The sequence below is a fragment of the Monodon monoceros genome, unplaced genomic scaffold, assembly GCF_005190385.1.
Source record: "Monodon monoceros isolate NGI ecotype Baffin Bay Population unplaced genomic scaffold, NGI_Narwhal_1 Super_Scaffold_21, whole genome shotgun sequence".
Classification (NCBI taxonomy): domain Eukaryota; kingdom Metazoa; phylum Chordata; class Mammalia; order Artiodactyla; family Monodontidae; genus Monodon; species Monodon monoceros.
This window is the reverse complement of record NW_021703778.1, coordinates 164,206,788-164,233,093: the sequence shown is the minus strand read 5'-3', so window position 1 is coordinate 164,233,093 and position 26,306 is coordinate 164,206,788. Positions and strand designations below refer to the sequence as shown.

The following is a 26,306-nucleotide window of genomic DNA, read 5'->3' as shown; positions in this document are numbered from 1 at the left end:
AAAGTGCTTAGAATGGAACTTGGTGTATGGTAATCGCCATAAAGTCTTTGCTGTTGTTCTGAGTCTTTCAGTGGTGCTGATGTAGGAAAGTGCTCGGCACATAGATGCTCGGTAAACTGTGTTTGCTTTGACATGGCGTCAATCGGTGGCCGAGGGACTCGTCGTGTGGCCTGACCCGGGTGTGGTACCCTTCTCTCTGTTGCAGGACAATGGCATCCTCCATCACGTGGGGCCTCCTCCTGCTGGCAGACCTGTGCCGTCAAGTCCCTGGCGCCATGCGTCAGTCAAGTCCCTGGCGCCATGCGTCAGTCCAGCCCTGATATTTATCAATACGATCTCCCACACTTCTCCAGCTTCGCCTTCAGCCTGTACCATGAACTGGCCCGTCAGTCCAACAACAAAATCATCTTCTCCCCAGTGAGCATCGCTATAGCCTTTGCGATGCTCTCTCTCCCTGGGAACCAAAAATGATACTTACATCCAGATCCTGAAGGGCATAGGCTTCAAGTTTAAGAAGGCGCCTAAGGCTGATATCCACAAAGACTTAGGGAGTCTCCCTGAAACCCTTAAGCAGCCAAACAGTCAGTTCCAGCTGACTGCCAGCACTATGCTAATCATTGATGAGAATCCGAAGCAAAAGCCTGAGTTTTTGTGCAATGTCAAGAAGCTGTACCACTCAAAAGCCCTGTCCATCAACTTCAGGAACATCAAAGAGGCCAAGAAAGAGATCAACCATCAGATAAAGATAAGAACTCAGGGAATAATTGTGGATTTGGTCAAAGCGCTTGACGAAGACACGGCTCTTGCTCTGGTGAACTACATAATTTTTGAAGGTTAAGGTTGTACAAGTAGCCTGAACTGGTTCTTTAGATTTTCCTTGGCAGCGGATGGAATGTAGCTATGGATCTCAGTTATTCAATTTTCTACACACAACCATTAAAAGACTTTGCATGAGGAATTCCCTGATGGTCCAGTGGTTAGGACTCCGCACTTCCACTGCAGGGGGCACGGGTTCTGTCCCTGGTCAGGGAACTAAGATCTTGCATGCCATGCAGCACGGCCAAAAAAAGAGACTTTGCGTGATCAAATAAGGTTAGGAAATAGTGGGTTAAACAGTCAAATCGTCATCTTCTCTGCAGGACTTTTCAGAGCCTTAAATGTCCTAATGTGCTTTGTAAATCCCTACCAGGGAGAGAGGCAAAATATGTAGTATCCCAAAATAGAGAGCCGTAAAAACAAATTTTGGCGGAGCGTATGAAGGGAATAGGATTTCACAGAAGACACTGACAGCTCTCGTGTAGTGAAAATAGTGACAGCTTTGGAGACTGAAAGGCGAGCGCTCACATCCTGCCTCTATGACCTATTAGCTGTTGTTTGACTATGGGCAAGTCATTTTACCTCTTTGAGGTTCTAGTTTCCTACCTGTAATAAGGACATAATAATGCCCTTCTTGTCAGAATTTTAGAAGGAAAAAATAAGTTACAAAGATCATGGGACTATATGCTCACATAGTAGGTGCTCAACTAAACTTGAATCCCAGCCTCCCTTCCTCCCTCTGAGTGTTGAGAATGTCAGGACCTGTGGGCCTCAGAAGGCATTCTAAGGCAGTTTAAACAGTCCATGGAGATAGCCTAGGGTAGGGGAGGTGAGAGTCAAGGCCAGGGGTTGCCTCCTTCACACCATTGGCCCCTTGCTCTAGAGAGAGAAAAGTGTGATGGAGAGCGCAGAGACTGGAGTGAGCACATCCCAGATTCCAGCTCTGCTGTGGGACTTCACGTGGGTCTCGTCCCCTCCCCAGCCTCACTTTCCTCCTCCCAACAAATGGGAAAATTGGGCCCTGGGGTCCCCGAGGCAACCTGTCTTAGCAGGATGGTGACGTTCTCTTGGTAGAGCAGAGGGGGCACTTCTAAGGCATCTGCATTTCACATGTTGGTCCAGGGAAAGGCCATTAGAGTAGGAACAAGAGTGATTTCCCTGAATAATAAGAAGCACCAATTACCAAGGGGCAGGGAGACTCAGATGGGAGGTGCCCAGTATGACCTGGGGAGCTTCCAACCACTCCCAATAATTTTCAGCCTCAGACCACGCATTAACTAAACATCAAATCCAAGTAAAAATGTTTGTTCGGCCCACCCAGGTTGATGCCATTTAGCCTCTGCAATACAGAAACTCTGGATCCTCCTCTAGCCTCAAATTATCTTCACAAAGCCCTTCAGGAGCCTGACGATTTCATTTTTGCCCCAATTTACAGAGGGCAAAGCTGAGGCTCAGAGACCAGCATCTCACCAGGGGGCCTCAGGGCTCCTTTTTCTAGCACACTTTTCTAAACCTTCTCCTACCCCTAGCTGCTGTGCACCTTCATCCTCTACAGGCAAATGGAATGATAAATTCGAGGCTCAGTGCTTCCTAAAAGGAGACTTCCATGTGAACGAGAAGATCACGGTCAAGGTGCCCGTGATCAACCACGTGGGCATGTTCCACCTGTACCGAGACAATGAGTTCTCCTGCTGGGTGTTCGTGCAGCACTACCAGGGCAGAATGGCCGCCTTCCTGCTTCTGCCCAACCTGGGGAAGATGCAGCTGCTGGAGGGTGGGCTCTCTGGGAAGCACCTCGCCAAAATCCTCAAATACCTTGAGATACGGTGATTCCCAGGCCAGGGCTGACCCAGGCGGGGAGGGTGCATAATCTCATGCTCCCAGACAGAGCATCCTTTCGGGAAGCACTGACTGGGCTTTGTTAGACAGACAGTGCCCAGGGGTGAGGAGTGAAAGTCCTGTCCCTGAGGACTTCCTCCCCCACCTAGACACTGCCCCTTCCTGGTGGCCAGCGCCCCGTGCAGGGAGAGCAACGCCAACCCATGTTGTGGGCAAACCCAGAAGGAAGAGGTGGGCTTCCCGGCAAAGGTGGCAGTTAAGTGTGGAGTTTCAGGACAGAAAGTCCACGGCAAGACAGGGGGGAAACCTGCTAGGAGAGGCCTGAAAAGCAAAGGCCCAGAGCGGGCAACTCCAGGACACGTTTGATGCTGGTTCTGGATCCTCTGTCACTAGATGAGTGTGGTCGGTCACCGTCATGAACCCCAAATTAGTGCATGTCTCTGTATTTGTAAATATGCCCATGCCCGGATGAGCTGCTTTCTCATGTACAATATAAAACAAAAGTACAGAGAAGTACTCATCATTCACTGAACAGATGTCACTCAGGACCTGCCACCACGCCCCATGGTCAGCTGGGATCCTGGCCCCGGAGGAGTCCCAGTCTGAAGGGTGACCAAACCCTGCAGGGAGGCAGTGTGCACAGTCCTTCCAGAGGACACCCTGGATCCTCCAGGAGGACTTATCAGAGGAGGTGGCATTTGAGAGGCTTTGCAGGACAAGAGGATCCCTGGGATTCTAACATTCTCTGACCCCACGTGTAGACGAACTAAAGTAGAATAAACCAAGGCTGACCTCACATCCTTGCATGGGCAGGGGGACAGGGCACCAAGTGGGAGGAGCAACCAGAAAAGGAAACACTTTCAATTCTGTGAAATGTTTTTATTTTCTAACCATCGTGACAGTTCTGCCAATTTACACTTGCCCAAACTGTCCATTTCTGGAACCTACGATCTGAAAACTCTCCTGGGTAAACTGGGCATCACCAAGGTCTTCAGCAACGGGGCTGACCTCTCAGGGATCACTGAGGAAGTGCCTCTGAAGCTGTCCAAGGTGAGTGTGCTCTTGACCTCTGTAGGTCAGAATGTGCACGGGGGCTACAGCTCAAGGGTGAGGCTGAGGAAGGGACAGAGGGACACAGGCACACCTGCAGACTGAGGTCCCTGAGGAATGCCATCGCTCCACCAAGACTGCAATGTGGTCGGATGATGGAGGGGGACAGGTGGCCTCACATGCTTGGTGCATTTTATTTAAGGACCTCCTCTGAGGTTGTGTCACTCACCCTCTGTCCCATCCTTGGCCGGGCACTTCCCTTCTTTGGGTCCCGATAAACCCCTATTTACAGAGAGAGGCTTAGGCTCAGGGATTGCAAAGTACCTTTGGCCCTGAGCCTGTGACACCAGGAGCTACCGCTGAATCACTGAGTCTGAGTTACAGAGTGATTTCGACCAAAGATGCCATTTACGCAGGAGAATTACAGGTGCCCAGAGAAACAACTGCAGTTCAGTGACTGACTGTGAGCTGAGTGCCTGGGTGGGGATGAGGGGTGTGAAGGTCCTCATCGAAGCCCTGGTCCCCAAGGAGTTTAGAATCTGGTCTACAAACAAGTGCGAAGCCAAGGAGAAAAAGTACAAGAAAATCCGCCTCCTGAGGTGGTGGGTTCCTTCCCAGGGCCACTGAGGAGGCTGGTCAGGAAAGGGTGAGGGTCCCCTTGTGGGTCAGACACAAGCCTTGAGAGCCATGCTTGTGTGTCTCCTGCAGGGAGGGGAGGACAGGACAGGCGATGAGAGAGGCATGAGTGTGGTGTTGAAGCACAGAGAAGGGACCAGTTCCCCAGAGAGGGAAGGGTTAAGAATAAGAGTGTGGGATGGGGTTGGGTAAGTAGGTGTGACCAGTTGATGGAGGCTTACAATTACCAGATAAAGGTCTTGATTCTTGTTGTCCTTATTCAAACACTCACACACAAATGCACACCTGTCACACATGCACACACTTGTGCACACACACACACATTTATTGAGCACCTACACTGAGTGAAGTTCCTCACATGCAGCACCATAGTGGCCCTGGGTCATCCTATCCCACAGGTCTGATTTTCCTATTTAGGAAACTGAGGTTTCAGGAAGAATAGTCTTGGAGGTGATATATGTTTATGTATAGCTGATTCACTTTGTTATGGAGCAGAAACTAACACACCATTGTAAAGCAATTATACTCCAGGGCTTCCCTGGTGGCGCAGTGGTTGAGAGTCCGCCTGCCGATGCAGGGGACACGGGTTCATGCCCCGGTCTGGGAAGATGCCACATGCCGCGGAGCAACTAAGCCCGTGCACCACAGCTACTGAGCCTGCGCTCCGGAGCCTGCGAGCCACAACTACTGAGCCCACGTGCCTAGAGCCCATGCTTTGCAACAAGAGGAGCCACCGCAATGAGAAGCTTGCGCACCACAACGACGTGTAGCCCCTGCTCACTGCAACTACAGAAAGCCTGCGCGCAGCAACCAAGACCCAATGAAGCCAAAAATAAATAAATAAAATAAATAAATCTATTTTTAAAAAATGGCCAATGGAAATATAAAAGAATTCTCAACCCACTCATTATTTTAAAAACACAAGTCAGAGTGCCACTTTTCACCTCTGATTGGCATAAACATACGAGGTTGACAATTCTCATTGCTGATTTACACGTGAGGAAACAGGCATTCATACAATAGACTGGGGGAGTGTAAGTTTGTGCAAGATCTTTGGAAGATAATTTGGTAACATCTATTAAAGTTTTAAAAAAAAACAAACTAATTTTGACTCAGGAAGTCCACTACTGGGAATATATCCCATGGAAATATTTACAAACAGCAAATGTTAAAAAAAAAAAGTCTTCTTTTTAACTTCAGCATTGTTTGAAGAGCAAAAAGTCTTAAATGTCCATAATAATAGGAAATTAATTATATAAAATTGGATAGAGTGTCACGCAACCTTTTTAAAGTATTGAATATAAGGCCAGTTCTGCATAGGTTGATAAGGGAAAGCCTCTAAAAGCAAAAAATACAGAAGAGTATACATAGTACGATTTCTTCTGTGAACACATACATGCATTTATCTCACAATTATTTACTGAGCACCTACTATGTTCCAGGCATGGCTGTGCAGCTATGAACAAAACAGACAAAATCCCTGTCCACAGGAACTCAGTGGGGGATGCAGGGATGACCCGGGTAAATCAATACCATGTATAGAATAGGAGAAGGTGATGAGTCCAACAGCAAAACAATAATGCAGGGACAGGGCATGGGGAGTGCTAGGGTGCGAGACACACTTGGACAGAGTGGTCAGGGAAGGCCTCACTGAGAAGGTGGCATCTGAAACCCAAGGCAGGTGCGAGAGTAAGCCATGCGGGCATCTAATAGAAGAGCAGCCAGGCAGAGGGACTAGGAGGTGCAAAGTCCCTGGGGCAGGAATGTGTCTGGCATGGAGAAAGCAGTGTGCCTAGAGCAGTGGAGAGCAGGAGAGAAAGAGAGAAGCAGAAGAGGGCAGAGATGTGACTACAGCACCTGGTTTGGGGAGGGGGTGGGGTACGGGTTTGTACATCACACACGTGCATGGACTGGCTTTCGTTCTGAGTGACCTGGAGCCCACACAGGGTATCCCACCGAGGCTCGAAGTGATTTCTATTTTGACAGAATCACATAAAGATTCAGGAGGCCGATCACCCACCATTTTGTCTGCTTCTTTATAGTTTTCTATGTATCTAAAAAGTATTGAATATTAATTTAAGAATCAAATGGAAGGGGATGGTGGCAAGTGGACGGTCAGAGAGGCACTTCTGTCCTAGACAGAGAAGCAGGGCACGGGGCCTGAAGAAGGATGTTACCCTTAAGGCATTTCGTTGGGGTCTTAATTTCTATTACCTGGGAGCGGGGAAGGTTCCTTGGTGAAATGGGTTTGGAAAACTCTGGGTAAGTCTTTACTGAGGGACTTCTCAGCTCCTTTCAAATATTACCATCCAAGTGAGAGAGAGAGTATGCAGTGTTTCCCAAAATTATTTGACCATGGAACCCATTTTTTTTTTACAAATCATCTCTAGGGTTCCACAGAATCCACTTTGTAAAATGCTGCTGTGGGTGAGAAGGCTGTTGAGGGTGGGTAGTGGCCAAGGCATGTTTGCCTTTATACAGCTCACCCAGGCAGTGGCAGGGGAACTGGTTGGCAGGGCAGGATGAGGTATAAGGAGGTCTGAGAGCTTACACTCTCGTCACACAGATCTGTTGCCCCTTCTGGGCAAAAATGTCCTTGTGCCCAGAGACAGCGATTCAGACACCAGATGCCCCTGCCCTCTGAGACGCTGGCATTCACTGAGGCAGTAGAGTGGCATTTGACATTCTTGGTTCAGAGGGACAGTACCACATGCTGCTGCCCAGAGACCCAGGACACCAGCCTCCTCCCTGGGCGTTAACTGGAGGGCAGCTGAAGCGCAATGAACAGGGAGCACAAACAGGGTGGTTGGCCGGGGAGGAGGCGGTCAGGCCCTGGTTACACAAGCTCACATCACCTTGGGCCTGTTAATATTAACTCAATCTCCAGCCTAGGGGAGCATCAGAAATCCCCAGAGTCACTGCCCTGATAAACTTTGTTTTGTTCAAGTTGTTGGCTAGATCTTCAATGATACTCACTTGGCCTTAGATAGTAATCTTTTTTTTTTTTGCGGTACGCGGGCCTCTCACTGTTGTGGCCTCTCCCGTCGCGGAGCACAGGCTCCGGACGCGCAGGCTCAGTGGCCATGGTTCACGGGCCCAGCCGCTCCGCGGCATGTGGGATGTTCCCGGGCCAGTGCACGAACCCGCGTCCCCCGCATCGGCAGGCGGACTCTCAACCACTGCGCCACCAGGGAAGCCCTAGATTGTAATCTTGCTGAGTCCCCCACAAATATGCCGCTTTCATCCCCTGTGGCTACATGCTGGGGACCATGCCTCCCATGGGGCAGGGCAGTACCAGATGGAGGACCGAACGTGAGCAGAAACCCAGCAGAAGAAACATGAACAGCCAACCAACGGTCTTCGGGACAATTGTCACCTTGAGCCATTTCAGTAATCAAGTCATCAGAGCTGCTTCTAAGAAGAATGTATTTCTTCCTGGTGGGCATTCCCTGTCACTGGAGTCTGGATACATTTTTGATTCCTGTCATTGCTTAATAAGCTAAGCTTATGAAGAAGTAGATTCAGTCAACCAATCAGTCATTCAACCATCTTGTACTAAGTGCCAACCACATGCCAGTCCTGGGCTATACATTGTGCTGGGTGTGGGTTCCATGTAAGTTCAGTGAATAATTTCGAATTACAAACTTATTTGTAAAAAGAAGTGAGGGCTTTGTAGATACTCTATTGCCCTGCTGCTTCTTTCAGAGGATCGTCTTCGGGGTCAATAAGGACAATGGTACAGGCTGTGCGCTGCACACGGGTGCTGGCAGAGATAGCATGGGGCCTGAAATCCATCCCAGCTACACTCACCAATTGGCACACCCTGGCATGTGGTGACATCCATCTGGTTAAAAGATGTTCTTTTTAATTTGCACAAAGATGCTGTTACTCCAGATAGCATGTGATAAAATGAGCATATTAAAACGTTAATGGAAGAATCTAGATGGTAGATTTAAAGTGTCCACTGTAAAAATCTTTCCACTTTGCTCTATGTCTTCAAACTGTCATAATAAAATGGTGGAGGGGGTTAGAATACCATTCCTCATGAGTTATGTATGACCCAAAGAGATGCTGTTATGGGTTGAATCGTGTCCCTCGAAGATTTATACATTGAAGTTCTAACCCTCAGTACCTCATTTGGAGATAGGGTCTTTACAGAGGTAATCAACTTAAAATGAGGTCATTAGCCTGGGCTTTAAACCAATAGGACTGGTGTCCTTATAAGAAGGGGAAATGTGGACCCAGAGACACGAGCTGAGAGGGAAGATAATATGAAGATATAGCAAGAACACCGGGTGAAATTGAAGATGGTTCATCTACACACCAAAGAGAAAGGCCTGGAACAGACCCTCCCCTCACAGGCCTCAGAAAGAACCAACCTTGCCAACAGCTTGATTTCAGAGTCCTAGGCTCCAGAACTGTGAGACAATAAATTTCAGTTGTTTAAGGCACCCAGTGTGTGGTACTTAGTTATGGCAGCCCTCATGCAGGTGCTTTTTCCTAGTCTGCACAGAGGGAGGCACCCTGAGGGCTGGCAGTATCCTGATCGCCTCCTTGAACTCCCAGAGTGCACGCAACTGTAAGGAGGGCTTTGGGCAGTGTTTTAGTAGATAGACTTCCTACTGAACGTTTTGAGGAGCTGGAAACTGACCACAGGCTAATGCTTACCTTAGGAAGAAATGAGTGACAATGAAGAGAAGTCACTGTCCGTTGGGATTTAAAGGCCAGCTCGTGCCCAATAATGGAACTAAAAGCAAAGAGCTTTTGCCACTGTTGACTTTTGACACAATAACATTCCACAAATAAAGACATAAGACAACGTTGTTTAAAAACCCACAGGAACCCAAGTAACCAGGTATGGTGAAACAGTGGTTGGAGTCTGGGCTCTGTTCCTGGCACTGACCACTCACAAGCTACGTCGTCGTGGCCGAGCCACCTGAACTCTACCTTCTCGTTCACAAAGAGTTGTTGGGAGGCTTAAGCAAAGTATGACATGTAAAGCTCTAAGCACATAGCATGTGCTTAAGAAATGGGAGAAAAAATCCAGAGACAGGAGGAGATAAGTCTCATGAGGACTAATAAACAGGCTCAAAGGCTTGTTTGCTCAATAAACAAACGGCTGTAGGTGAAGGTCAGCAGGACTGTGATGTCAAAATCACTACTCAGCTGACATCAGGGGTTTATTCCCATTAGACGCTGTGAAAGTTGGCTATGACTTCTTGTTAATCCTGAGAAAATGTACAGTGAAGTAGGAAGAATACACGCTCATGAGGCAAGAGAGGGGATTCTAATTCTCACTTTTTCTCAGGATGTGTAACCCTTGGTAAGTCCCTGTTATCTCTCCCAACCTCTACCTCCTCATCTATAAAATGAGAATGTTGGACTAGACTAAAAATGGCAAACATGGGGCCATATGCAACTGCTTCCAATCTCACATCCACAGCAGACATCACCAATCGACCATGGCCTGATTGTCATCTTCATTCAGGCACAGCCTCAGAATCCACTATGATGGATCCAAGATGGCAGCTCAGATGGAAACCATTTACTGTCCTATCTTAGGTGATCTCTAAAATGCCTTACAGTTCCTATGTTTTCTGGGCCTGATTCCTCTCTTGGCTAGACATGACTTCACTCTGCATCCTCCAAAACTTTCATGGGGAAATTATTTGGGATATTTCACGTTTGGGGTCCTACATCTTAAGTTGTCCTATCGCTCCACATCTCCTTCTCCCAGGCTGGATGCCCAACATCTTCACCGGCATCCTAGGTTTTGGTAACTCCATTATTTTAATAACCTGGTTCCCTCTGCTCATGCCCGCGACAGTCATGGTTAATGGATTAAGGCACTCTCACACAGAAAGATGGAGTCTCAAATGCCTTTTTTTTTCCCGGCCATGCCATGCGTGGTTTGTGGGATCTTAATTCCCTGACCAGGGTCCACAGCAGTGAAAGCACCGAGTCCTAACCACTGGACAGCCAGGGAGGTCCCTCAATTGCCTCTTCAACTCAGTCTCCCAGGCTGCCCTTACCAATTACTTGAAATTGACATATAGATAAAAACCGTTGGCCATTTCGTCCCAAGAAAGTATGTCCAAAGAAACTCGAGAACAAATTATTAAACCAAGAAGAAACTAGCTCTGTGTGTGTCTGTATGTGTATTTAGAGAGATCAGTTTCAAACCAGTGCCAGATGAATAGCTTTCTTTCAACACTCAAGACTGAGTCTCCAAACTACTCTTCCACTTCTCTTACCTCTGCAGCAACCTCAGAATGTGCCCATTCCGAAGAAGTCACCTATCATAGTAGAATACAGGTCTGGGTGTCACATAGCTTTGTGTGCCAAGCCTGCCTCAATCTCTACAAACTGTTTGCTTTTGAACAAGTTACTCAATCTTTCCTGGGCTCATCCGCAAAATAGGACTGACGCCTTCTCATAGGGTCATTTTAGCAGAGAGCACATATCCTACCACCTGGAAGACAGTCAACAAATAAATAAGATTTGCTGCTACTCTTGCATGTATCACTATCATGATTAATACTACTTCTATATTGATCTGTGTGTCCTTGAGCTTTGGCACAGAGAAATATGTCTGAAGAAGTGCCAAAGGGGATTAAAGATGGATAACAAACTCGAGGAGTACTGGGGGACCACAGCGGACTCTGACTCTGCTTGAGGCACTGCTCAAAGTTTGCTTGGCCCAAATCCTGCCCATCCTTCAGAACTCAGCTCAAGTCCACGTCCTTACAGGAGCCTCCACTGAATATGGAGCCTCTACTCTGCCTGGTGGAGGAAGCTTAATCTTATTAACTCTAGTTGAGTTCTGTTCATTCAACATAAACTCCGTCGACTCAGAATTCTTTCAGTCAAGTCAGGGTTTCCCCAGTCCACAGTTTTATACACTCCACTCCCCTTCCCTGAGGTGTTTAAGTGTGGGGACAGTAAGTATCCAGGGCCTCATGTGAGATATGCTTCATGAAGGCAGTAATACAATTACTCTACATCTCCCTTCAATGCCCATCCAGGGTTAAGCATAGAGCAAGTGCTTCAGATGTGGGTGAATGGATGGGACGATGGATGGATGGATGGATGGAATGGATGGGAGATGGATGGATGGATGGGAGGATGAGAAAATACTTTCCCCACAGACATCTGTCCTTTCTCCTCAGCTTCTCTGACAGCGTAGTGAGGCCAACCTCCTTGGTCAGGTCAGGTCAGCAGTTCCTCTTCCTCTAGTTCCTCGTGCACCAGTAAGCACTGCACACTAGGCACCCAAATGATGTAGGTACAGTGGGCTGAGAACTGGAACATTTGCCTGGGGAGGGTACAACCTGACCTTCCCCTGTGTTTCTGCATCCCTGAACAGAATCATCTTTTGATGTTGGCTGCCCACTCTGATCCTCATGACAGTTGTCCATGGGGGCCAGCCTTGAGGGTGCTGTGGGTGCATCTGATTCCTTGTCCCCGACTTGTAAGTAAAAATTACCTTCCCCTAACCTCATATCTGGTCCACACAGCTCCCAGTTACTACCTGAGGAGATAGTTCTCTTTGTAAGTTGTGGGCTAGGAGGTTGCCATTAAGGGGAGGGGCCAGAGCAGCAGCACAGGACTTGCGGGGCTCACATGCAGGTGGGTCTTATTGTAGGGAGTCACCTTATCCTGAAATAGAGAGATGTGAAGGGTAAAATCAAGCCTTTGGAGGCAACAGGCCTAGACTCGAATCCTGGCTCGGTCACTGGCTCGCTGTGGACCTTGAATAGGTCACTTCACCTCCCAGGAACTCAAATATTTGCAGGAGTTTGGTTGTGAGGATTAAATGGAGTCTTACTCAGAGTCCCCACAATGGTTCAAAGGATGAGACTTTTGCAAAGAGACTATGTAGAAAGATGTGGAAAATGTTAAGGGAAAAGCAGGAGGGTGTCTGGTGAGACACCCAGAGGTTGGCAAAACCAGGAAGCTCTTACCTGTCCAGAGCTGAAGGGGCAAAGGAAAGAAACAGTGAGAGGAGGAGCCACGGAAGGAGTGGCTGCCTGGAAGGGTCTGAGGTGGCGGAGGGATGCAGCCACTCCAGAGGCACCGAGCTGAAGCAGGGAGGAATGGGAAGAAAGAGAGCTAGCAGTACAGGACATACGAGTCAGCGTCTCAGAGCACAGAGCGTGGCAGAAGAGGGCAGACGATGGGCAGGGGGCTGGCAAAGAGCCTGCAGAAAAGGTATTGCTCATAGTAAAGGCAAGAGGCAGGTCTTGCTGAGCACTACACGCTATTGCATTTCATTTCGACTCAGAGAGTTTAGCCCCGAGTGCATAAGCGCAACACTACTTGTGTTGTTAGTTTAATGGACTTTCTCATTGATCCAGAAGGTGAATTCAGATTCGGAACATGTTTAAGAAATGGGGGATGAATGACCCCCATTCCCACCCCTACCCCCAAGTTTTCTGTTGTGATTTGTTTAGAATAAAGGTGTGTATTTCCCCAAATCTTAAAGCGCTGTGAGCCGTAGCTCCAGAGATGGAGAGACCAGTGGCCAGAGGAGAGTGGAGGGATGTCCCGGTGCCCACCCTGCCTGGCACAGGACCCGGAGTGCTGTGGGAAACCCAGGAGTCCTCTCTCTCCATCTCGCATGGACCCTGCCCAACCCATCTCCAGCCCTCTCCCTCTGGACCAGCTGCCAGCTTCTCCCATCCAAATGACGACAGACACCCCCATTCCCCCTGCTCATAGGACAAAGGAGGCAGCCACGAGACAGGGGCAGTCTCTCTCAGTCCCAGGACAAATTCTGAAGGAAGAGTCTGTTTGTCCTGGATAAACTGTCTGCTCCAGACCATCAGAGTGACTGGAGGTGGGGAACGCATCTATAAAAACTAATCTACAATTGCAACCAAAAAGTGGGTGCAAATATACTATACATTAGTGTAACAGGAAAAGCAAGAACTGTATGAAAAAAGTCACTTTTAAAAGGCCTAAATTATTAGAGAGCTATACCACATCCCTGGCTTAAAAGATTCACGTTTAGAAAGAGAGACATATGCCTTCAAGTTAATAGTTCTTATTGAAATCCCATCTAGATTTTTTGAATTTGGCGCATCGATTCTAAAATTCACCTGATGGAAAAAATCCACAAAAAAAAGCTGATGATTTTTGAAAAAGAAGAACAAATGCCTTGCCTTGCCTTGCAAAATATACATTTATACACCATATAAAATGTCTAGAAGAATCTGTGATAAATGGAATTTTATATAAGACCATGATAGCTTTTCAAATCCATGGGGAAATTTTAGTTTAATCCATGCATGCTATCAATTCAATCCATTGTCTATTCTATTTGGGGAATGGGATACTTGTATTCTTACTTCACACCAAATGCAAACTAAATTCAAAACAGATTAAAGAGCTAAACATAAAATTATGAAATTAAAAATACCAGAAGAAGAAATGGTGCATGTGGTTTTTTATAATCTTGGGATGGGGAAGGATTTCGTCAGTGTGACAACACTGGCAGATCAGAGTAGATAAAATGTTAAAACTTCTTTATGATGAAAGACAAGATGACCAAAGTGAAAAGACAGATAGAGTGAGAAGAAAAAATATTTGCAATATTTATGACAAAGGTTTAATATCCCTTATGCATATAAGAATTTCCTACAACCCAATCAAGAGAAAAAAAGACAACAGAACTACAAAAATAAAGGACAGTGAAAGGCTATTTCCATCAGTTAGACAGTCAAAAATAAAACGATGCCAATATTCAACATCAGAAAGAGCATGGACGAATACACACCTCTACCCCGTGTTTGTAGGAGCATAACTGATACAGATTTTTTGAATGGCAAATTAATAGCATCTAGGAAAATTCAAAATATGCATACCAATTTCATAAATGAACTCTAGAGAATCCCTCATTTTTTGATATATGTACAAAGATGTTCATGGCAGCATTCTTGGAAGAGCAGGAAAAAAATCAACACCCATCTATGAAAGATGATTCAATGATTTATAGTAAGTAAATCCTTACTACCCAATATATATAACCATCAATATAATGAAGCAATTTGTACCTACTGACAAATTAGTGAAATACATCTGCCTTATATTGTTAAATTAAAAAGTTTGGAACAATATGTAGAATATAATTCCACTTCATTTTGAAGTATGTATGTAAAATTACCCATACATATAAGTATGTCCTCTGTGTAGATAGTACATATTCAATTCACATATAGATCCAAATTTTAAAAATTCTAAACCAACCTTTGACAAATTCTTAAAACTGATAAGCTCTGGGGAACAGGAGTGGAGTGAACGGGTAAGGAACTGAATTTTTACTTTATGTTGTAAACATTGTATTTTATTTTATTTTATTTTTTTACATCTTTATTGGAGTCTAATTGCTTTACAATGGTGTGTTAGTTTCTGCTTTATAACAAAGTGAGTCAGTTATACGTATACATACGTTCCCATATCTCCTCCCTCTTGCTTATTATAACGAAAATCTAAGGACACCTGCAGGGTATAGTTAGGACTTTTCCTCTACACCTATAGGTCTACTGAATACCTATTGCATTTTGCCCACCGTGTTCTCACATCAAGCCTCACACAGGCCCAGAGTCAGGATTCAAACCCGAGTCTGCCTGACTCCAAAGCCGGAGCCTTACCCAGGCACCCACTGTTCCCCTTGAATTTCCCATTAAAGCTGCCCCGGGGCAGTCGATGGAGGGGGAGAGAAGAGCAATGGGAAGCATTCTGGCGCCTTGCTGGACCGCATGAGGGCGCTCTGTGTCTCTGTTGGTCCAGGATGGCGCACCCCACTCTCTTCTTTTGTCTGCTGGTAGCCAGGCTGGGTGCTCGCACCTGTGACCAAGGGGCTCCTGACCAGGAAAATCGTCCAACCCCAGTGACCCTGTTGGCCTCTTCCACTTCCCTGAACAATCCCCACTTTGCCTTCAGCCTATACAGGCAGGTGGTGGCCACAACCCCAGGCAGGAACATCATCTTCTCCCCGCTGAGCATCTCCATCCCCTCAGCCTGCCGCTCTCCAGGCCAGGCCCGCAGTGTGCACCCAGGGCCTGGAGGGACTGGGGTTCAGCCTGTCCCGAGTCCCAGACAAAGGGCTCCATGGGCACTATAGTCAATTCCTCCATGCCCTCCTTCCTCCCCCTGGGGCATGCCAGCCAGACGTGGCAGCATGCTGTTTGGGGACCAGAAGCAGTACCTGTACAGAAGTTTGTTGATGATGCCCAGAATCTGTACCACGCAGAGGTACATTCCCCTTCGGGAATGACCGGGTAGCCAGGGGGCAGATGGATCCTTTCACTTCAAGACTGGGAAGCTCGGGGGGCTTCCCTGGTGGCGCAGTGGTTGAGAATCTGCCTGCCAATGCAGGGGACACGGGTTCGAGCTCTGGTCTGGGAAGATCCCACATGCCGCGGAGCAACTGGGCCCGTGAGCCACAATTACTGAGCCTGCGCGTCTGGAGCCTGTGCTCCACAACAAGAGAGGCCACGATAGTGAGACGCCCACACACCGCAATGAAGAGTGGCCCCCGCTTGCCACAACTAGAGAAAACCCTCGCACAGAAATGAAGACCCAACACAGCCATAAATAAATTTTAAAAATTAAAAAAAAAAGACTGGGAAGCTCGCCCTGGAGTTACAGACACTGTCTTGATTCTGACCAGTTATATCTTCTGTAAAGGTAAGTAATCCTCTAAGGATTATTTAGACCCCTTTGCAATTTATTACAAAGTTAACCCATCTCTTGTCCAAGATGGGTTTCCTCTCTCCCTCCTGCCTCACCAAGACTTCATCTGTGGATTAACTCCTCTCTCTCCCATACCTCCAACCTCTCTTCTAGAACCTTCACCTGAACTTTCCAACTCCAGTTCCCTCTCCAGCTACAGCCCCAGCTCTCTCCTTCTCATCACAACCAAACTTTTAGGAAGTAGTGCCTGCCACAGACCTGCTACATAATTTGTGGGTCTCAGTGCAAATGAGTACTTGGCGCCCTTGTTCAAAAATCACATTTCAACGTGGTGACAGCAGAGTATTTAAACCACATTCCGGCCCTTGTGACATCCCAGGTGGCACCTCCTCGAAGCCAGTCCTGCCCACATGAGCTGTCCCAATTTGCCACTCATTCCACCAAACATAAGCCTTGCTTCTGGGTCCATCACCCGAATTGTTTTATCAAGCTACCTCCCACCCATCCCCCCAAAAGGAGCTCCTTGTTGAGCGGGGGAACCTCGTCCTTCTGTGTCCACCTAGCTTTGTGACATTTACCTGTTTTGTTAGCCTCCCCCTCCTCGACACCCTCCTCTTGTGGGCTCAGCGTGGCTTTCCTGATCCTCCTACCTCACCTCCCTAGCACACTCAGAGCCCGTTAAATATTGGCATTCCACAGAGCTCCTGCTCAGCCATCCGTCTTCTTTTCTTATTCTTTACTCTCCCTCAGGTGAGCAGTGGGAAGCCCTCCAGTGGCCTCCAACCCTCCTGTACACTGAAGACTCCCACCTCCCTATGCCCAGCCCCCAGCTCCCATGAGCTCCAGACCCATATCCTCCCCGGCTATCTGGTCACCTCCGTCCAAATGTCCAAGAAGTGCCTCAAATTCAGCATGTTCCAAAAAAAGAAGCATTTCTTCCCACTCTCTCCTCCACCCCCCAAAGAAAATCCCCTCTCCCTGCTCCTTTCCTCTAAGTCTCAATAAATTGTCCTGATTCCATGCGCCTGCCCAAACCAGAAACCTTGAGGTCGCCTTGGTCCCATGCAGGCAGCGCACAGAGCATGGCTGACCGTGGATGAGAAAGGAGCAGAAAAGGAGGATACCACGAGCCTGGGGTCCCTTCCCAGGTCCCACCTCCACACGTTTCATTTCAACAGGCCTTTCCTGCTATTAATTTTTTTTGAGGAAGGCAGCCACGGCCTTCTCTTCATGGGGAAAACGATGGATCCTGTAGCAAAGTCACAGTCGGGTGAAAAGAGGGTGTGCCTCCCTGTACCCCCACCAGCCTACCCATACTGTCAGGTGCTCTGGGCTCTTGAAGAAGAAGGGAAATTATGACTGAAGATATGAGCAAAAGTAGAGTGTCTTCGCACAAAATCCCTCTGAGTTGTTATCCCCATTTCACAGATTAGCAAACCAAGATCCAGAACAGTTGAACAATTATAAGCCAAACTCATTGCCCCAGGGCCAACCTTCCTGGGAGGACCTACAGACTCAACTCACTCTCACGACCTTCCACCAGCTCCATATCCTCTGCTGGTTTCTGTATGTTTCCCTCTCCTTCCAGTTTCCTTGCCACCTGAATTATAGCAGAGCTCTGTTCAGCTCAATAAACCTTGTGTGAGGGTGTTTGGGTGCCACTGGGCAGGCAGTCCCCCTGGAAGGGCTTGGGAAATCCATTGAATGCAGCCTGGGAGCCTGTTTGTGTGACATAAAAGAGGGTAGGACCATCCTGTCATCACTACCTGCTGGCATCCAGTAGGCCCAGAAGTTTACAAGGTGCCAGCCGGGTCTCGGGTCCCGCTCCACAAGTGGCTGAGAAGGAAAGCAGGGACTTCTCAGGGTCCTTTTGATAAGAAAGGCTACGCAATATTATTTTGTGTTTGGAAGCATTTGCATGCCTCAGTTGTGCTCCTACAAAGGATTATCCAGCACAAACATTCCTTAAATCCTGTCCATGAAACTCCACCTCCTGTGAAATAGACTTGCAGAGTAGGGACTGAGCTCTTCACAAGTCTCCATCCAACATTCAATCCTGTGTATTATCTGAGAAAGCATCCACTGAGTGCCAGATGTGTGCACAGCATGGTCCCAAGGAGGGAAGGATGGAGAGATAGAGGAGACGGTCCCATCCTCAAAGAGCTATTGGTGGAGGCAGGCACAGCACCTGCCATACCGCAATCACTCCTGGTGTAGGGGTAAATTTCACTGCAAACAAGATACATGTTCTTACTGGGAGTGTATCAGATGGAATTTTAAGCTGAATGGGCGAGGAGCCCAGACAGTCTGAATCACTGTGAAGGAGAAGCGTGTAGCCTAACATCAAACTGCAAGTTGATAAGAATCCATGGGGACTTTGTTCTCAGTCATCCGATAGGTACCATCATTAGAGTCACCTCTCCACAATCTCAAGTGTTCCACCCTCTGACTGCCGCTTCTCTTCTTTCCAGCTCATTCCTCTTGGCACCCAATTCTAACAATCCTTCAACCCTCAGGGATGCACCATCCATTGATCCTACTAGTTTTCACCTCCTTCTTTTCCCGCAGGTCCTTGCTCCCTCCTTGTCCAGCTTAAGTTCCATGATCAGTCACACCCTCAGCTCCTTTGCCCTTTTCTGCGTTTACCATAGCTTCGTGGCAAAACCCTCCAAATCTCCCCCTATGCCATGTCTGCACTCAAACTTCTGCATGTAGCTAGAGAAAAACACCGAAGCACTGACTGGTCTCATTTTAAATTCATGATCACTGAACCTCAAGAGAGCCTTTGATCCTGGGCAGCAATCACTCTGTATTCCAGCCCTTTCATGTTTCCTATCTTAAGTAAATACTTCCTACCTTCACCTTTCAGCAAACCTCTGACACCTCCTGCCCCGAATCACCCTGGGCTGGGGACCTTACTTCCTTTCATTGGCAAAATATAGGCAATCACCTTCGCACCCGCTTGCAGCTCTGCTCATGTGTCTGCCTTCCCTTCTGTTACAACAGAGCACCTGGCCTAGCTGAGGCCATCCCTCTACCTACACCACTGGTTGTATTTGTATTTTATCTCAGGCCCTCAAGGACATCACACCAGCAACCCTGCCCTTTATCATCTCCTCAATCACAAATCTTCCCTACCTACTAGATTTTTCTACCAGGATACAATTTCTTCCATCTTAACATAGATGGATGGATGGGTGGATGGATGATAGATAGATAGATAGATAGATAGATAGATAGATAGATAGATAGATAGATAGATGAAAGAGATAGAGATAAAGATAGATCATTTCCTTCTCTAGCTGACACACCATTGCTTAAAAACTTATTTATTCTCCTGTCTCCAAATTAGGGTGACCAGCCATCCAGTTTGCCTGGAGATGAAAAATAAATTGGACTTCACTGAAGTAAAATGTTTTACACTTCAAAAGATATTGTTAAAAAATGAAAAAATAAGCCGTAAGTTTCTCACAAAGCTAAACACGGTCTTATCATATGCTCCAGCAATCACGCTCCTACATATTTCCCCAGCTAATATGAAAATTTTGTCCACACAAAAACCTACATCAAAATGTTTATAGCAGCTTTATTCATAGTTGCCCAAAACGGGAAGCAACCAAGATGTCCTTCAATAGGTGAATGGATAAACAAACTGTGGTACATTCATACAATGAAATACTATTCACTAATAAAAAGGTGAAGTGATAAAAATAAATGAGCTGTGAAATCACAAGAGACATGGAGAAACCTTAAGTGCATAGTTATAAGTGATAGAACCCAGTCTTAAAAGACTACATACTAATATGATCCCAATTACATGGCACTCTGGAAAAGGCAAAACTATAGCAACAGTAATGAGATCAGTGGTTGTCCAGAGTTCAGGGAGAGGAGGGAAGGATGAATAGGTGAAACAAGGTATTTTTTTAGGACAAGAAAGTAGTGTGTATGATATTGTAACTGTGGATACATAACACTATGCATTTGTCAAAACTTGAAGAAATTTACAGCACAGAATATTAAACCCAAAATATGCAAATTAAAAGAAAAATTCGTTTAGGAAATTGGAGAATCCCAAAATGGAAAGTAGAAGTGACTAAACAATCTAAATGGGTTACAAATGCATGAAATAAATTCACTGAAGGGAGCAGGGGTGAGTGAGTAGGGGCAGGGGGAAAGCTGACCTAAGTAACTTTAGAAGTGAGTGAAGTATGTAAGACTAAAGGCAAAAGAAATCGTACATAAGCTCTGTCTCATAGTTAGTAAAGTTGTTTTCCAGAAGAGTACAGGTTAACAATTCTGAAACTGTCCTACAAGTATGCAGGAACTCAACAATTAGCTACATGAAGTAAATGGATGGTGGATACTGGGGATCCGGGTTGGGGTAGGAGGTTATAGATAAGCAGGAGGGAACTAAAATGATCTATGCACTGGAGATGGAAACATCAGTCTGAACTCATGTTTAGCTTAATATAGACACAGATGGTTACATATAGAAATGTTTATAGATATGTATATATACAGAGGTTAATGTACATATGTATATTCCCTTGCTCTGTCAGCTGAGAGGCTGTAGAAGGAATGAACCCCAGCAGCAACAAGCATGCATAGTGCCCAAATCTTGGTTTCTAATACCATTCTCCAATGAAAGGAAGCAGGACTCCTTGAAGAAACGGCTGATTCTAAGACTAGGGCAGGATATATACCAGATGAGCCCAGAGCATCCTGTGTTTTCAGAAAGTGAGCAAGTGCTTTAAAAAAAAAATCCACAGTCACGGGGGGCGGGGTATGTCAAAGCAACACAGGAGCCAATGGAAGACGCTCCCCATGGCCAAAATTGGACTAATTTGAACAAACAGAAATAAAGTATCATCATAGATTTTAATAGTATAGGTATATATGGTAGATTGTAACCCAAAGTATAAAATAAATATCCATAAATCCATACTGATATAAATAAATGATTATATAAATATATAGGGAGAAGAGACAAATCTTCCATGCAGAAGAATTCCAAATTATTTATGTAGCTACTCTGCCCTGCCCTCAAGGAGGTGGAGCATATCTCTTCACTCCTCAAATGTAGATTGTGCAGTGACTTTCTTCCAAAGAGGACAGTCTGGAAAGGCAGGGGAAGAGTAACTTTACAGTGGAGAAATCTGACAGCGTTAGTTCAGCCAGGTGATCAAGGTCAATATCAACAGTGATAAATGATAAAACATGCTGACAGTACACACCTTAGATACGATGTAATGAAAATCATAACTCTTTGGTCTTCCTCTCAAAAACCTACAACCCCAGTATAATCATGAGAAAACATCAGACAAATTCCATAAGACGGGCATCCTATAAATTGCTTGGCCATTATACTCCCAAAAGACAAGGTCATGAAAAACCAGGAAAGTGTGAGAAACTGTCACAGCCAAGAGCAGCCTAAGGAGACATGATGACCAAATGTAATGTAGTATCCTGGATGGGATCCTGGAACATAAAAAGGGTAAAAGTAGAAAAGACTCATATTGAAATCTGAGAAAAGTATGGACTTTAGTTAAAAATAATGTATCAAATTGTTTTATTAATTGTAACAAATGTATTATACTAATAAAAGCTGTTAATAGCATAGGAAACTGGATGTAGGGTTTATGGGACTTCTCAGCAATATCTTTGCAATTTTTCTGTCAATATCAAACTGTTCTAAAATTTAAAATGTATTGGAAAAAAGGCAAGGTACAGATAGGAAAAAAATAATTGCAAATCATATATCTGGCAAAGGATTTGTATCCAGAATAGAAAGAACACTTATAACAACTTAACTCTTCAAACAAGTTACCCCAATTTAGAAATGACAGAAGACTTTAATAGACATTCACCTAGAAGACATATGGATGGTTAATAAGCATATGAAAATGTGCCCTTTTTAGTCATTAGCAAAATGCAAATTAAAAGCCACAATGAGATAAAACTATAGCTCACTAATATAGAAAAGATGCCTATAATCAAAAAAGCAGACAATACGAAGTGTTGGCAAAGATTTGGAGAACCTGGAATTCTCACACGATGTTGATGGGGTAGCACAGTGGTGCTGCCACTTTGTAAAACACTTTGGCACTTTCTTAGAAAGTCAAATATAAACTTACCCTATGACCCACCAATTATACTCCTAGGAATCTACCAAAGAGAAATGAAAACATATGTCATACAAAAACAGACTTGTACATGAATGCTTCTATAATTAATAGCCCCAAACTGGAAATAATCCAAATGTCCATCAACTGGTGAGCGGATAAACAAAATGTGGCTTATCCATACAGTAAAATACTATCCAAAAAAAAAAAAAAAAAGGAATGATTTGTTGATACATACTATGACATGGATAAACCTCAAAAATAATAGGTTAAGTGAAAGAAGCAGACCAAAAAGACTGCATATTATATGATTCCACTGCTTATATGAATTATCCATAAAAGGCACATGAATAGAGCCATAATGCAGGTCAATGGTTGCCTAGGGCTAATGATAAAAGTAGGAATTGACTGCAAAAGGTTCATGGTATTTTTTTTTTTGCAATAATAAATATGTTCCAAGATTGAATTGTGGTGATGTTGGTACAACTCTGTAAATTTACTGAAAATTATTGAATCATACACTGAACGCATGAGTTGTATGGTATATAAATTATATCTCAATAAAACTTAAAAAAAAAAAACTTTGGGGGCTTCCCTGGTGGCACAATGGTTAAGAATCCGCCTGCCAATGCAGGGGACACAGGTTCAAGCCCTGGTCCAGGAAGATCCCACATGCCACGGAGCAACTAAGCCCGCGTGCCACAACTACTGAGCCTGCATGCCTAGAGCCCATGCTCCACAACAAGAGAAGCCACTGCAACAAAGAGTAGCCCCTGCTTGTCACAACTAGAGAAAGCCCATGCGCAGCAACGAAGATCCAATGAAGACCCAATGCAGCCAAAAATAAAAATAAATCAATTTATTTTTAAAAAAAGAAAGAAAAATGGGACCCGAAATTGCCAAAGCAATCTTGAGAAAGAGCCAAAAAGCTGGAGGTATCACACTCCCTGGCTTCAGACTATACTACAAAGCTAGAGTAATCAAAACAGTATGGTACTGGCCCCAAAGCAGACACATAGATCAATGAAACAAAACACAGAGTCTAGAAATAAATCCACCCACCTACAGTCAATTAATCTATGACAAAAGAGACAAAAACATACAATGGAGTAAAGACAATCTCCTCAGTAAGTGGTGCTGGGAAAACTGGACAGTTACATGTAAAAGAATGAAATTAGAACATTTTCTCATACCATATACAAAAATAAGCTCAAAGTGGATTAAAGACCTAAATGTAAGAACAGAAACCATAATAATCTTAGAAGAAAACATAGGCAGAACACTCTGTGACACAAAATGTAACAATTTTTTTTTTTTGGACCTAAGGCAAAGAAAACAAAAGCAAAAATAAACAAATGGAACTTAATTAAACTTAAAAGCTTTTGCACAGCAAAGGAAACCATTGACAAAATGAAAAGACAAGCTACTGACCAGGAGAAAATATTTGCAAATGATATGACCAATAAGGAGTTAATGTCCAAGCTATTAATATATAAACAGCTCATACAAATCAATATCAAAAAAGCAAAAAACCTGATTTTAAAATGGGCTGAAGACCTGAATAGACATTTTTCCAAAGAAGATTTACAGATGGTCAACAGGCACGTGAAAAGATGTTCAACATCACTAACAACAGAAAAATGCAGAACAAAACCACAATGAGATATCACCTCACACCTGTCAGAATGGCTATCATCAAAAAGTCTACAAACAACAAATTTTGGCACGGATGTGGAGAAAAGGGAACCCTAGTATACTGTTGGTGGGAATGCAAATAGATGCAGCCAATATGGAAAACAGCATGGAGTTTCCTCAAAAAACTAAACGTAGAACTGCCATATGATCTAATAATTCCACTGCTGGGTATACAGTTGAGGAAAACAAAAGCACTATTTTGAAAAGTTACATGCACCCCAATGTTCATAGCAGCATTATTTATAATTGCCAAGATATGGAAGCAACCTAAGTGTCCATCAACAGTTGAATGGATAAAGAAGACGTGATATATATATATATATATATAGAGAGAGAGAGAGAGAGAGAGAGAGAGAGAGAGAGAGAAATATATATATAAATATTACTCAACAATAAAAAAGAATGGAATTCTGCCATTTGCAGCAACATGGATGGACTTGGAAGGTATTATGCTTAGTGAAATAAGTCAGACAGAGAAAGACAAATACCGTACACTATCACTAAAAAAATAAATAAATAAATACAAGGAAACAGACTCACAGATATAGAAATCAAACTAGTGGTTACCAGTGGCAAGAAGGAAGGGGGGAGAGTGGCAAGATAGGGGTAGGGGATTAAGAGGTACAAACTACTATGTATAAAATCAATAAGCTACAAGGATATATTGTACAGCACAGGGAATATAGCCAATGTTTTATAGTAATCTTAAATGGAGTATAATCTATAAAAAGTTTGAATCACTATGTTGTATACCTGAAACTAATGTAATATTGTAAATCAACTATACTTCAATTAAAAAAATATAAAAAGAAATGAAAAATGGGCCATTACTATGGATCTGGAACATGCTAAATGGTAATAAAAGAATGTTATGAAAACTTTATATACATAAATTTTAAAGCTAGATTAAATGGGCAAATTTTCTTCTTAAAAAAATACTGCTTGAAGAAATAGAAAGTCTGAATAGTTCTCTATGAGAGAAATTAAATCCATAAATAAAAAATTTCTCCCAAGGATAAGTCCAGGCCCCAGTGATTTCTCTGGCACATACCGCCAAACATTTAAGGAAAAAAAGAATGTCAGGCTTATGCACTTTTCCATATTTTAGAGTAACAGACTATACTCCTCAACTTGTTAAATGAGGCCAGCACGACACTGACACGCAAACCTGGCAAGAGCAGTAGTAAAAAGGTGATGAAATAAAATTATGTTAAGGCAGGACATGAAAACTTTTAAACATAAAATTTTCTCTCTGCCCATTTGAGCCACTACCCCCCTTCCCTTTAGTGTGCATTTATCTGCATTACACATTAACTGGATCCCCTTAGAAGACACAGGATTGCCTACTCACAAAAACAAAACAAAAAGCAGTTTCCTCCAGGCACCAGCAAGGTCACTCCTTAGGAGATAACAGGAGATAACATTCCTTTCTCAGTCCTCTAAGGAGTCATGATGACGCACCACTTGTCTTGGACTATGTAAGCTGTCAATAGTTGCTGTGATGTATAACCCTGCTGTATAGCACAGGGAGCTCAGCTGGTGCTCTGTGATGACCAAGAGGGGTGGGGGGCTGTGAGGGAGGGGATACGTGTATACATATAGCTGATTCACTTTGTTCTACAGCAGAAACTAACACATTGTAAAGCAATTATGCTCCTATTTAAAAAAAACTTACAGAACTGTGCCTTGACCTCTGAGGTGGAACAGTCCTCAGAGATTTCTGAAAGACTGTCTCTCGACTTAACAATCCTCAGGTTGGCTCAAATAAAATTTTCAATTTCTTTCTTGGATTGACTATTAATTAGTTTTTCATTGACAAAAGAAACTCACCGACTACTGACCACCACTCATCACCACGATAATGTTCTTAGGTGTGCACGATCCTTTCACCTCACTTAATGAACCAGAAAACAGGTTTGCAGAGAGTAGGGGATTTGCCTAAATCACAGCCAGCAATCAGCTGGAGAGATACTGGAGACAGGTCTGACAGAGGCAAAGCCTGTGACAGTTTCTCTCGCAGCGTTTTATTTCTCATCTCCCACCTCCTCTGCCCTCAGGGAAGGCAGGAAGTTAGGAAGCTGAGCCTCAGAGAAATCCAGCGACTTGTCCAAGGTCACAGGACAAGTTAGTGACAGAGCAAGAGGCAGAGCTGGGACTCAGCCCCGGCCGCTGCAAGCTTCTCCTGAGGGTACCTCCACAACATGCCTGTCCTACCCCATGTTTCTCAAACTTTTTCAGGCTACCACCCACTTGTGAATCCGTAGGCCACACCTGGACCAACAGGGGCATCCGTATCACCATCACCCCCATTGGCCCCCTGGGACCCAGAATTGCCCTGTGGAATTGCTCAGTGTTAAGACAAGAGGGCCCATAACTTCTGCTTTGATGTGGGATGAGGCAGGGAAGGAATGAGGGAAGACGGAGGCAGTGGAACTCTGATAAGGGCTTTAG

The 26,306-nt window shown here is 44.8% G+C and overlaps 1 pseudogene; it reads left to right on the top strand.

Annotated features, from left to right (window-relative positions):
* Positions 1–300: 300 nt before the first annotated feature.
* LOC114903937 lies at positions 301–17,397 on the top strand (annotated as a pseudogene).
* Positions 17,398–26,306: the final 8,909 nt, after the last annotated feature.